Consider the following 10,821-nt stretch of genomic DNA (forward strand, 5'->3'; position numbering starts at 1 on the left):
AATACATATCTGTTTATATAATATACATATACATATTTTGAGAGAGTGAAGGAAGAAACGTAAGCCAGGGGAACAAAGCCTAGGTAGGCATGAAAGTAAGCAACTCCCCGTACGTCCAAAATTGGGGAAGAATTTGGGAGTGAGCTCAAAAAAATCAAGACCATTGCTCTGCTTTATCCTTCTTCCTTTGGCTTTCAGGGGAATCTGCATGGAGTAACTCTTGTGTGCATTCGCTACAAGCATTTATGTACATTATCTCATTCTGTAAAGAGAAGGAGAATAAGACGATTCGACATTGGTAAATACAGGTAAAACCAATCCAAGGCATTTGAGACAATTAAATTGGGGTGATGAAGGTCAAAAGAGTTGAACAGCATTTCAAAAATAATTCCAAGACCATAGAATTAGAAATGGGCTTTGGAGAGAAGGCCAGTTTTCCTAAACTTGAATTCATTTGCATGATTCTCAAGAATTTTCTTTAGTAACTGCAAGATAAGGATTCCAGCTATGCAGAGAATTGTACTCACAATTCTAACCAAATGAAGGAGCAAAATCTTCAACGAAAATAAAACGCAAAGGATCTTTTTATATCCATCAGATGGTTCTGGCCACTTGGCCTCAAATTCCTGAGCTCCGAGCACAGCACCTAGGAAAGGCATATTTCCCTGGTGAGCAGACTCACCCCTGCTGTCTTGCAGGTGATGAAGGAGTGTGTCCACGGCCAGCATTCAGCACAGGCCAAGCCACCGCAGCAATTCGACCTACATCCGCATCTTCACACACTTGGCCACCACTGTGATCTAGAGCTCATATTCTGAACTGTGGATCTAGATTAATCCTGTAGAATGAGTCTCTACATGTTCCGCATGCATTCTTTTCGTTGTTTTTTTTTAACTGATTAGATTTCCTTGGTTGACTTTTAGCCTAAGAAGCAAGTAGAGACATGGTTCTGTCGTTGGCATCTTCGCACCTGACCGTCCTCGTTTCAAGAAACAACACTGTCTTTGGAAGATAAAGTAAGTAGTTAAAGAATAGTGTCTCTTTTGGGACACACATTAAATGTGTGTATGTGAGAAAGCATCACATGCTGAAAAGCAATGCACTTAATACCATCTCAAACTTTTGCTCCTGAGGAGCAAAGACTGCTTATGAATGACTAAAATGAGAGTCGCCAGGCCTTCTAAAAAAAAAAAGTGATTGCCAGGAGTATGCACTGAGTGTCTTCCTGAAAATGTTTTGAGAATAAAATCTCAACCGACCATAGTAGTATCGGAGCATCTGATAGTAATATCTCCCTGTCTTTGCACCAGCTGACAAAGGTGAGCATTTGGATTGTCTATATTAATAGGATTTTGCAAATATATATTTTAGCTTCTTATTTAATTCATGGAAAAAGAAAGATTTTTCGTACACATAGGTATTTTCAGGGTCTTCTAAAATCAGTTTCAGGATTGGAGGAATTACCTGGGTCTTTCAGTGAACATATTTAGTAAAATAACTTGAGCACACATCAAACCATCAACAAGATGTATAATACTATGAGTTTCAATAGGCTGAATTACAGCAAATTAGATCAAATTTGATAAATTTGACAAAATGAGATAAAAAGCAAAAAATCCATTTTGAAAATTTTCTTAAAATCATCACCTTAGAAATTCCTTCATACAAGAAAAAATCACCCTGAAGATTTGTTTTTTTCTTGTACTGATGAGTAAAAGGGCATTCAATATGGAACCCAAATTTTGCATGGCAACCAGATAAATCTCTAAAAGTGAGTCAAATTTAGGTCCTAGTATTTTCCAAGTTTGTCTACACAAATATCTAAGGAGAGCGTTACAACTTAAGTTCCTTCCCTGTCTTTGTGGGCTCCAAATCAAAACAAAACAGTAGTTGTTCCAAGAAACATGCCAATCACTAACAGTCACTAACAGAATTCTAGAAAGAGCTGGGGGTAACCCTCCTCCACCGATGATACATGAGGGGCTCCTGATGCCAGCTCTCTATGGGTTGTGTTAATAGTCCTTGGAGGCTGGGTTGATGTTAATTGGAAACATCTTCATGTTAAGCACTAAACTTTCATCCAGCAGCTGCACATTCCATAATTTTCTAAATTTCAGGAAAAAAAGCAAATACATCTTTGGCAGTTAAGCTATTGGGAGAAATATGTCTATGTATATGACAGCAAGGGTTTTAAAGTGGGGACGCATACTGGGGCCAATCTTCCTGCCTGTAAGCCCTCTCTCTCTCTCCCCCTCTCTCTGTCTCCAAGCCATTCTGGCATTTTATCAAGTATGTCTCCGTTAAAATGCTTTATTTATCCATTCACTCCTCTCTTTACAACCTTCAGTGATGTGAGGTCAAGGGCAGAATGCTCGGCTCAGTGTTTAACCTCAGGTTGCCAGATCAAATGTGGGATGCCTAGATAACTTTGAATTTCAGATAAACAACAAACGTTTTTTAGAAGTGTGGAGTATTTGGTAAATAAATAAAATTATTTGTTGTTTATCTGAAATTCACATTCAACTGGGCATCCTAAATTTGTATTTGCTCAGTCTGGCATAAACACTGATTCCAACACTTCTGGTCAGCTCCATTTCCTGGTGCTGCAGAGCTAACCCCTCGCTCCAGCTAAACTAGGAAGTTCTCCCACACACCTGCCCTTCCCCGACTCCACTTATTTCTTCAGTGTTGCTTCTGCCCATCATGCCCTCCTCCAATCTATAAAAACTCTACTCATCTTGAAGACCTAGTTCAAACCGCATCATTTCCATAAACTCTTACCTGATTGGTCCAGAGTGAATTCTTACAACACATGGTCTTTCCTATTAATTCGTCAGTTGTCTCTGCCTTATAGTTTATCTCTCATTGGGACATTTCAAACTTCATTTAAAACCTGGATCAGATCTTAACTTTTCTCACACTGGGGCTAACGGGCCTCAAACAGTTGATAAGCCCCATGAGGCCGAGTTGCCGTTTATCATGTACATTTGCGTACTGACCCCAGAACGCTTCCTTGAGTTGAGTGTACTTTCAGGAAGAGAAGCAGAGGTGAATACAGATGCTAGGAGGGGTTTACTATGGACTAGAAGTTGTATGTGTTATTGGCATCACCCCTAGAACATATTGGCATCATCTTCTCTTGGAAGAAACCCAGGCCCTCAGAAGGGTTAGGCGTCTTGCACAAGGTCACAGTCACAGAGGCCGAATCTGAACCCAGGTCTGACTCTTGAGTGAACGCCACGCCTCTGCTTCCATGAATGCTGCTGTCATTGGATGCTGCTGCTACAGCTGCCACGACTACGTTTTCAGTGCTGGATTGGAAAGCTTAGGAAACGAAAAATCGAGGCAGGGAAGCTGAGGTCAAGTAGGCAACTAAGGAACTTTGTAGGAAGCACAGTTTGCAGCTGGGGCGGACTCCACCATCCTGGGAAAAGCAAGAACAGCTGGGGCAGCAGAAGAGAAAACCCCACTGCATGGGGTGAAGAAAATTAAGTGGAACAGAAGCAGAGCTGACTCCACATTTCCTGGTAACTGAATGTTTGCAAGCGCACAGCGGTACAGAGCCAGCCCAGGCAGAGAGGAGAGTCCCCGGCTCTCCCCGGCGTGGCTGAAGCACTTTGGGTGTTGCCGCATAACACGGCTGGTTGAGGAAGGGAGGAAAGAGGAGAAGTAGCAGACAAAAACCCAAACTGAATTCCCAACAGAAAGTAAGCATCTATGTGCAGTAATTGCCTGGAGGTCAGTAGATTCTTAAAAAGCACGAAAGCTCCCTAAAGGTCAGTGAACATTTTAAAAAATTTCAGTGCACACTGATGCATCATTGCATGCTTTGCTATTTTTTAGCTCCAAGCTCAGCAAGGGAGAAATGTGGTGATTCTAGGGTCTGGGAGCCTCACCCTGCCCTATGGAAAATACCATCTACTGGATGTACCATCACCCTTATCTAGGAAGGCTTATCTAGTGATAAATTTCATTTATGCCTCCCTGCTGTTCAGAGGCCTCTGCAGTCAGCATGAGTGAGATAAGAATAGAGGGGCTGGATTTTTTCCTCTTGCTTTTGTGGGCTTCTGACACAGAGACCTATCATTTTAACATATTTTGTGTAGTTAAATGTGAATCATTCGGACAAACATTCCAGAGAACATTCACCTGCCCACTTAATAGCTTCGGTAGCTAAGACTAAAAGCAAACTGTGGTTGTCAGGATAAGCAATGATTCCCCCACAATGCCAAAGACATTATTATAAAGTCAAGATCAATAGACATTACAAAGCAGGGTTGCTTTTATTTTCAGCTTTAACCTTTGAGAAAATCAAGGCTTCAGAATATCGAATCAGATCAGCACATCAGTGATTGCAGACACAGATACAATTAGGGCATACAATTAGGGTGCAGCCAAACAATTATAAATCTTTTTTGTGAGGGGCCTTAGTTTCCTTTCCTGAGTGGATACCCGCACAGATAAAACATCTCATTGTAAGGAGCTGATTTTTCTTAACATATATCGCAATGCATTTCTGCTTTACATATGGAAATTAAAAAGTCAGATCGTTTATAACCCTAGATGTTGATTAACTTATTAGTGGTCTAGCCAAGATGAGTGGCCAAAACCGAATTAAATGCATGAGGTATAATTAATGTCAAAAGATGTAAAACCTGTGAAATCTTATCCAGCATCTAGCTGAACAACCCTCTGCAACTGACAAACTCTTGGTGAGCTCCAGACCCCTGTTCAACCATAATGCTGCCATACCCCTACTGAGGGCAACCGGGCTTCTGAAGCACCTATGATCTGGAGTACTTTCCTTCTAAGGTTGTGCTTCTGCCCTCTTCACCATTTGCGAGGGCCGGAAGGTTCAGACTCGGGGGATGGACACAGGATGCTTTGGAAGTAAGGCAGACTGAATAGCAGTGATAGGAAGCTGAGCTCCCTCGATAAATCTCCAGTTTGCTATGTTTTAGAAGCAGGACAAATCCTTCAGGCATTTCAAGGGCATACAGATATACTGAAATACAAAATCTCGCTAATAAATGACAGCAACCGGCCAACCACACTGGCTGGCAAGCAGCCACCAGAAGTGAAACGATTCTCTTTGACCTAAATGGTGAGTCAGGTGCTTTCTTGCTTTCTTGTCCTCTCTCTCTCTCTCTCTCACTCTCTCTCTGTCTCCCCACCTTTCTCTTTCCCTTCTTCCCTCTTCAATGCTAGCACATGTGTGTGTGTGTGAGCATGCACGCATGCGTGCACACGCACACACTCAAATATATGCACCACTAAAATTCTATTATAGAGTCTAAGACCCAGAGAAATCCATTCTTTGTCCTCTTCTAAGTCAAGGTGTGCCCATGGGTTATAAATATCAGAAAAAAAAATATGTCTGCAGGTCTAGGGGCAGGAAGGCCTAGAGAAGCCTGTACTTACTTAATATGCTACCTTCATACACGTGAAGAGGGTAAAAGTAGGGCCTTGAAGTAAAGATGAAAGGCAGCAGCGTTGTTCATCGTAAAGAAGAGCAGGTTAAGAGGTGATCTGATTACTAGTCTCAAGTACACAAGGGGCATTCTTGTGAAAGTGATGGTGATTGATTGCTCTCCGTATTGACAGAGGGCCCAACAGGACGAAATGGGCCTAAAGAAAGAGTCCAGTTAAACGTAAAGGAAAACGGGCTCAACTTCAGGTTGATCAAACACAGAAATGCCTGCTAGGGAGTGTAGGGAGTTTGTTCTTGGAGTTTTGAGAAGAAAATAAGCCCTTATGTTCCTGGTGTCTAAAATTATGCCTGCCCGGAAGACCCTGCCCAGTGCGCACTGATTACGAATTCTAGGTGAACGGTTAGGGAAGGAGAGTGGGAAGTGGGAGTGAAATGCTCTGGGGGATTACATCAGAATGCCTGCAGTATTTAGCATCGATTTGGTACTCCCTTCGTGACACCAAAACCAATCTTGGGAGTGAGCTCCATGTTGTCCCTTGCCTGCCCCATCCGTTTCTTGAAGTCTATCCGTCACTTGGCCACTGAAACACCACTGTCTTAGCCCTCCTTCTTACTGGTTCCTTTTCATCCCAGGCTCCGAGGCGGATATACTCAGACTCAGTTCTTGGCTGGCTTCTCCTCTCTGGCTGTACTTACCCCCAGAGCTGCCCTCATCCAGCCCTGTGTCTTCAAATACCACTTGGGTTTTGAAGACGCCCAAATTTACATTTCCAACTGGACTTCTGAACTCTAAACTCAAGTAATCCAACCGCATACCCTCCACCTCCACTTGGATCTCTAATAGAAAGAGATCTAATAAAACCAAACTCCCAATTTCCCTCCTCGTCACCGAATTTTGCCCTCCCACCTCTTCACCATCTCTTTCAATGGTAACTCCATTCTCCCAGTTGCTCAAGCCCAAGATCATGGAGTCTTTTTTATGTCCTCTCTCTTCTCCACCGCATCCAACCCCTGGCAAATTCTACGGTAATATTCTCAAAATGTGTGCATACTTAACCCTTTCCACTGCTACCACCCATCTTCCACCCACCATCATCTCATCATCTCTTCCCTCAATTATTGCAACGCTGGCCCAACTGAGCTCTCTGTTTCCTCCTCTCTGCTTGCCATCCTACGCAGCACAGTGGTCCTTAAAATGTTGCTAGTTCACGTGACTCTTCCAGTCAAATTTTTCATTGACTTCCAATTCATTCAGATGAAAGCCAAAGCCATTGGTGATTGGGCCTCTCTGACCTCATCTCTTATCTTCACATTCACTCATCTCTAGACTTTTCTGCCTCCTTCCTGGCCTCGATCATGCCAAGCATACTTACCTCAGAGTCTTTGCCTCTGTCTGGTAATTTCTTTTCTTAGATATATACAAGCTGCCTTCTTCCCTTTGGATCCCTGCTGAAAGGACAACGTAGTAGTGAGACCCTCCCTGACTAACCATGATAAAATGGTTACCTCCTCCCTCTCCCCTGGACCACTGCTGGCATTTCCTCTCCTCCTTGCTCTGCTTAGTCATTTATTCTATCTGGAATGACCATATAATTTACCAGCCAAAGAGTCATTTATGTAACTGAAAAGTGGTACTCCTTAAAACTTTTAATTGAAGTATAATTGACATATTATATTAGTTTTGGGTATATGATATAACGATTTGGTATATGTATACACTGTGAAATGCTTACCACAATAAGCCTTATGAAACATGTTTTTCTTATGATGCGAACTTTCAAGATCTACCTTCTTAGCAACTTTCAAACATGCAATACTGTATGATTAACTATAGTCACCATGCTGCACATAACATCCACATGACTCATTTATTGTATAAATGGAAGTTTGCATCTCTTGATCACTTTCACACATTTTACACCTACCCCTACCCCCTTCCCTCTGACAAGGAGCCTATATACTCTGCATCTATGAGTTTTATTTGGTTTGAAAGGAGGCACCATTAATGACTACAACAGGTGGTACATAAACCAGAGATTTCCAGGCGAACCAGGATATAGAGTCGATAGTACCTCCCATGACCCACAGAATATTTATTTATTCATTCACCTATGTGTTGTTTGACCCTCTCCACTGGAATATAAGCCAGAAACTTTTTGTTCATGATTGTATCCAAAGTAGGTGCTGAATAACTTATTGACTGAATACATGACTATATGAATAAATATTTCCTGTACTGAATTGAACCTATCAAAAGCCGTAGATACGCCAACAACAACAAAATTTTTAGCTCATATTTTGGAATGTTTGTTAAGTATGTGCCAGCCACCATGAGGACTACTCTCCATGCATTCTTACTGAAAACTAACAGCCATTTTCTAGGGCCCAGTTATAGACTGCAGGACAACACTCAGAGAGAATAAGGGTCTGCCCCCGTTCATACAGCTAGCAAGTGCTAGTGTACGCTTTACACTCAACTCTCCCCTTCTCTAGAGTGACCTGTTGTCCACTCTCTCTGCCTATAATCCGCCTCAAATCCATTTTCTCCTCTGTCCTCAGACGTGGCTTCCTAACACACACCCCCCTATTAGCCTTCCATGCCTTTCCATTGCATTCCAAATGAAGCCCAACCTCTTCCCCCTGTCACTCAAAGGCCACCCAGGGCAGAGTGAGCCCCACCTGCCTTTTGCACTTCACCTAATGCTACTCCTCTCACGCCCCCCCCCCCAGTCCCCTCCCTCCCTGCCTGAACCTCCAAGTCTCCACAGCAGCTGCGGCTCTTGTCTTTCTCGCTGTTCCCCGGATGGGGCAGGGTTTTTAGCCTTGTTCTTAGGCTAAAGCTCCTCCCCATCTTTCCTGTATCTGTCAAAGTCTGACCCCATTCCATCGTGTCTGTCCCCTAGCATTTCCCAAATCCCCCTGGTAAACGTCAAGTTCTCTCTCTCCCAAATCTGAGAATGCTTAGTTAAACTCATTCGTTGTTGATTCCAATAGGCTTTATTGAAGCTATTTATATGTGGTTATTAGGGCTTCACGGAGACAGGAGTCGTGCCTAATTCCTCATTGTATCCGAGCAGAGCCTAGCAGAGTGCTTGGCTCAGAGGAGGAGCTAAAATGGTATTGATTTTGCTGGATGTGCTGTGCGTGGATTGTTTAAGAAGCAGTTGGAGATGCAGAGGGGAAGCTCAAGATAGAAACTGCGAAACATTCACGTGTAAATGAAAAATACATGTCTAAGTGAAAATGAAAATTTTAAGAAAACAAGTGACGAGTGAGAAGCCTAAAGAAATGCCACATTTAAGGTAGAAGCCTCATTTTAAAGAGTGATTTGCGATTCATAATTTTATATAATATGTAAATATATACAATATTACAGAGAATTGAGTGAACAAATTGCATAATGATAGAAATCTTCCCCCTTTTCCTGCCATACCTGAGACTGCTTTCCTGGCCTTGATCGTTTGTTCTTCCTGTGGAGTTAGATTCCAGAGCAGACCCCATGCAGCATCAGAATTCATATGTAAGAAATATGTATTTTATTATAGGTAGCTCTATACCAGTGACTTTAGGGGAAAACAACATGCTTGCTTGTGTGAGATCTTTTCTTTAAGCTACTACTCAAATTTGCTTGATCCACAGACCTATTTTGGGCGAGAGGAAAAAGACTGGGTCTAAGACACACTAAAAATAAAAATTTAAATAAATCTGAAATGCAGACCTACACCAAATACGTTGATTTCTTTGGTGTATTAGCAGCCATCGACACAACATGTAGCATAATATACAGGTTTGGGATACGTCAAAAATCTTGCAAGTGAATACATCTTATCTGCCACTCATTTGCAGTTCCAACACAAGAATAATTTTCAGATTTTTGCAAACAGACCACACAAATCGCCATTATGCCGGATCACTTTCCCAAGGATGGTAAACCACTTTTAGCCTGACTTGAGCCAATACCTAAGCTACAGATTACTTCACGGGCAATTATATCGCTCAGTTAGTCTGTCTTCCTGCGAGGTTACCGTGAAAGTATTGTCCCACTGATCAAGCGAAGGTTTAGAGTGAGAAATGCGTGTGTTAGACCAGGTTGCTAAAAGGTATGTTCAGGTGCGCGCGGCCCTCTCTCCATTATCACCACAAGCACAGCCGGCGCTTTGCTGGTGTCTCTGTGAAGACCCCATAGCCTGCCTTTTGTTCTATGCGTTGCTTTCATTAGGGAGCGTATGGAAGCATTTCCCAGGTGTGTAGCCTGTACAAAGGGCATTCATTCTACCGCTGCCCAGGCATTAAAGATAAAGGACCCAAATTACAGTCAGAGCTGTGTTCGTGGATAAATGAGGCAGGGAGAAGATGATTTTACTGTGCTTCTCGGCTAATCCTACCATTAATTCCTGAGATGCTTGTATAGAAGTTTTAGCCAGGAGAGAAATAGATCGTTGTGTTTCCATGCTTTGGGAGACAATGAGAGCCCCATGAATGTTCTGCCTCATTCTGTACATAGGAGAGCCCTTTAAAATGCTAATTTCCGAACTGCAGCAGTGATGCTATTTAGAAATGTATCTATACGGTGAACGTTCTGAGGTAGGATGACCTACCCGTTCCCACCCTAGAACATTCACAACACTCCTTCCTTCACAGCCTGGAGAGTAAGAGAGGCAAATGAATAGCAAAAGCCAGCCTTCGGTGAAAGCTACCTACGGTTTATGCACTGTTTGGAACACTGTATTTAGGAACTCACTGAGCTCAAATTCAGCTATTATCTTCCCATTTTACAGAAGATAAAACTGAGATACATCACACGGGATTATTTAGTGAATGCTAGCGTTGAGATCTAAAAGACAGGTAGTCTAAGTCTAGAACCTACCTCCTTAGCAGTTATACTCTGAAGATACTATGTCTCCCTACTTAATAAAGCTTCGGTTAAAACCTAGGGTGTTGGGGCACCTGGGTGGCTCAGTTGGTTAAGTGACCAACTTGGACTCAGGTCATGATTTCATGGTTCATGGGTTCGAGCCGGCATCAAGCTCTCTGTCATTAATGCAGAGCTCGCTTCAGATCCTCTGTCTCCTTCTCCTTCTGTCCCTCCCCCAAAATGAATAAACATTTAAAAAACAATATGTTAATCTATAATAATAGCTATTGTTCTTTTAATCAGCCATTTTAACCCTCCTCCTTCCCAATAGGTTATTTAAACTCTTACGTGGATCTGTAGTCAGCCAGCCTGATCTTATAAAAACCTATCTGACTTTTGAAAAAAGTGAAAGGCCACAAAATTTGTCAGCAGTTTTTCGGATTATAGGTCAATGGGTGGAAAAGGAGAAGGAAGAGGAGAATAAACAGATGCTCATCTTTATTGAGTGACTCTACAAATTAAAGTAAGGTATTTG

At 42.4% G+C, this 10,821-nt stretch overlaps 1 long non-coding RNA gene across 1 annotated transcript in view; it reads left to right on the forward strand.

Annotated features, from left to right (window-relative positions):
* Positions 1–204: 204 nt before the first annotated feature.
* Positions 205–10,821, forward strand: part of LOC120246934 — a 26,278-nt gene continuing 15,661 nt past the window's right edge. The window contains exons 1-2 of the long non-coding RNA XR_005532185.1: positions 205–308; positions 924–1,016. This is a non-coding gene — a long non-coding RNA (uncharacterized LOC120246934). The remainder of the gene's footprint in view (positions 309–923; positions 1,017–10,821) is intronic.

Source organism: Hyaena hyaena, unplaced genomic scaffold, assembly GCF_003009895.1.
Source record: "Hyaena hyaena isolate Hyena2069 unplaced genomic scaffold, ASM300989v1 scaffold_496, whole genome shotgun sequence".
NCBI lineage: Eukaryota > Metazoa > Chordata > Mammalia > Carnivora > Hyaenidae > Hyaena > Hyaena hyaena.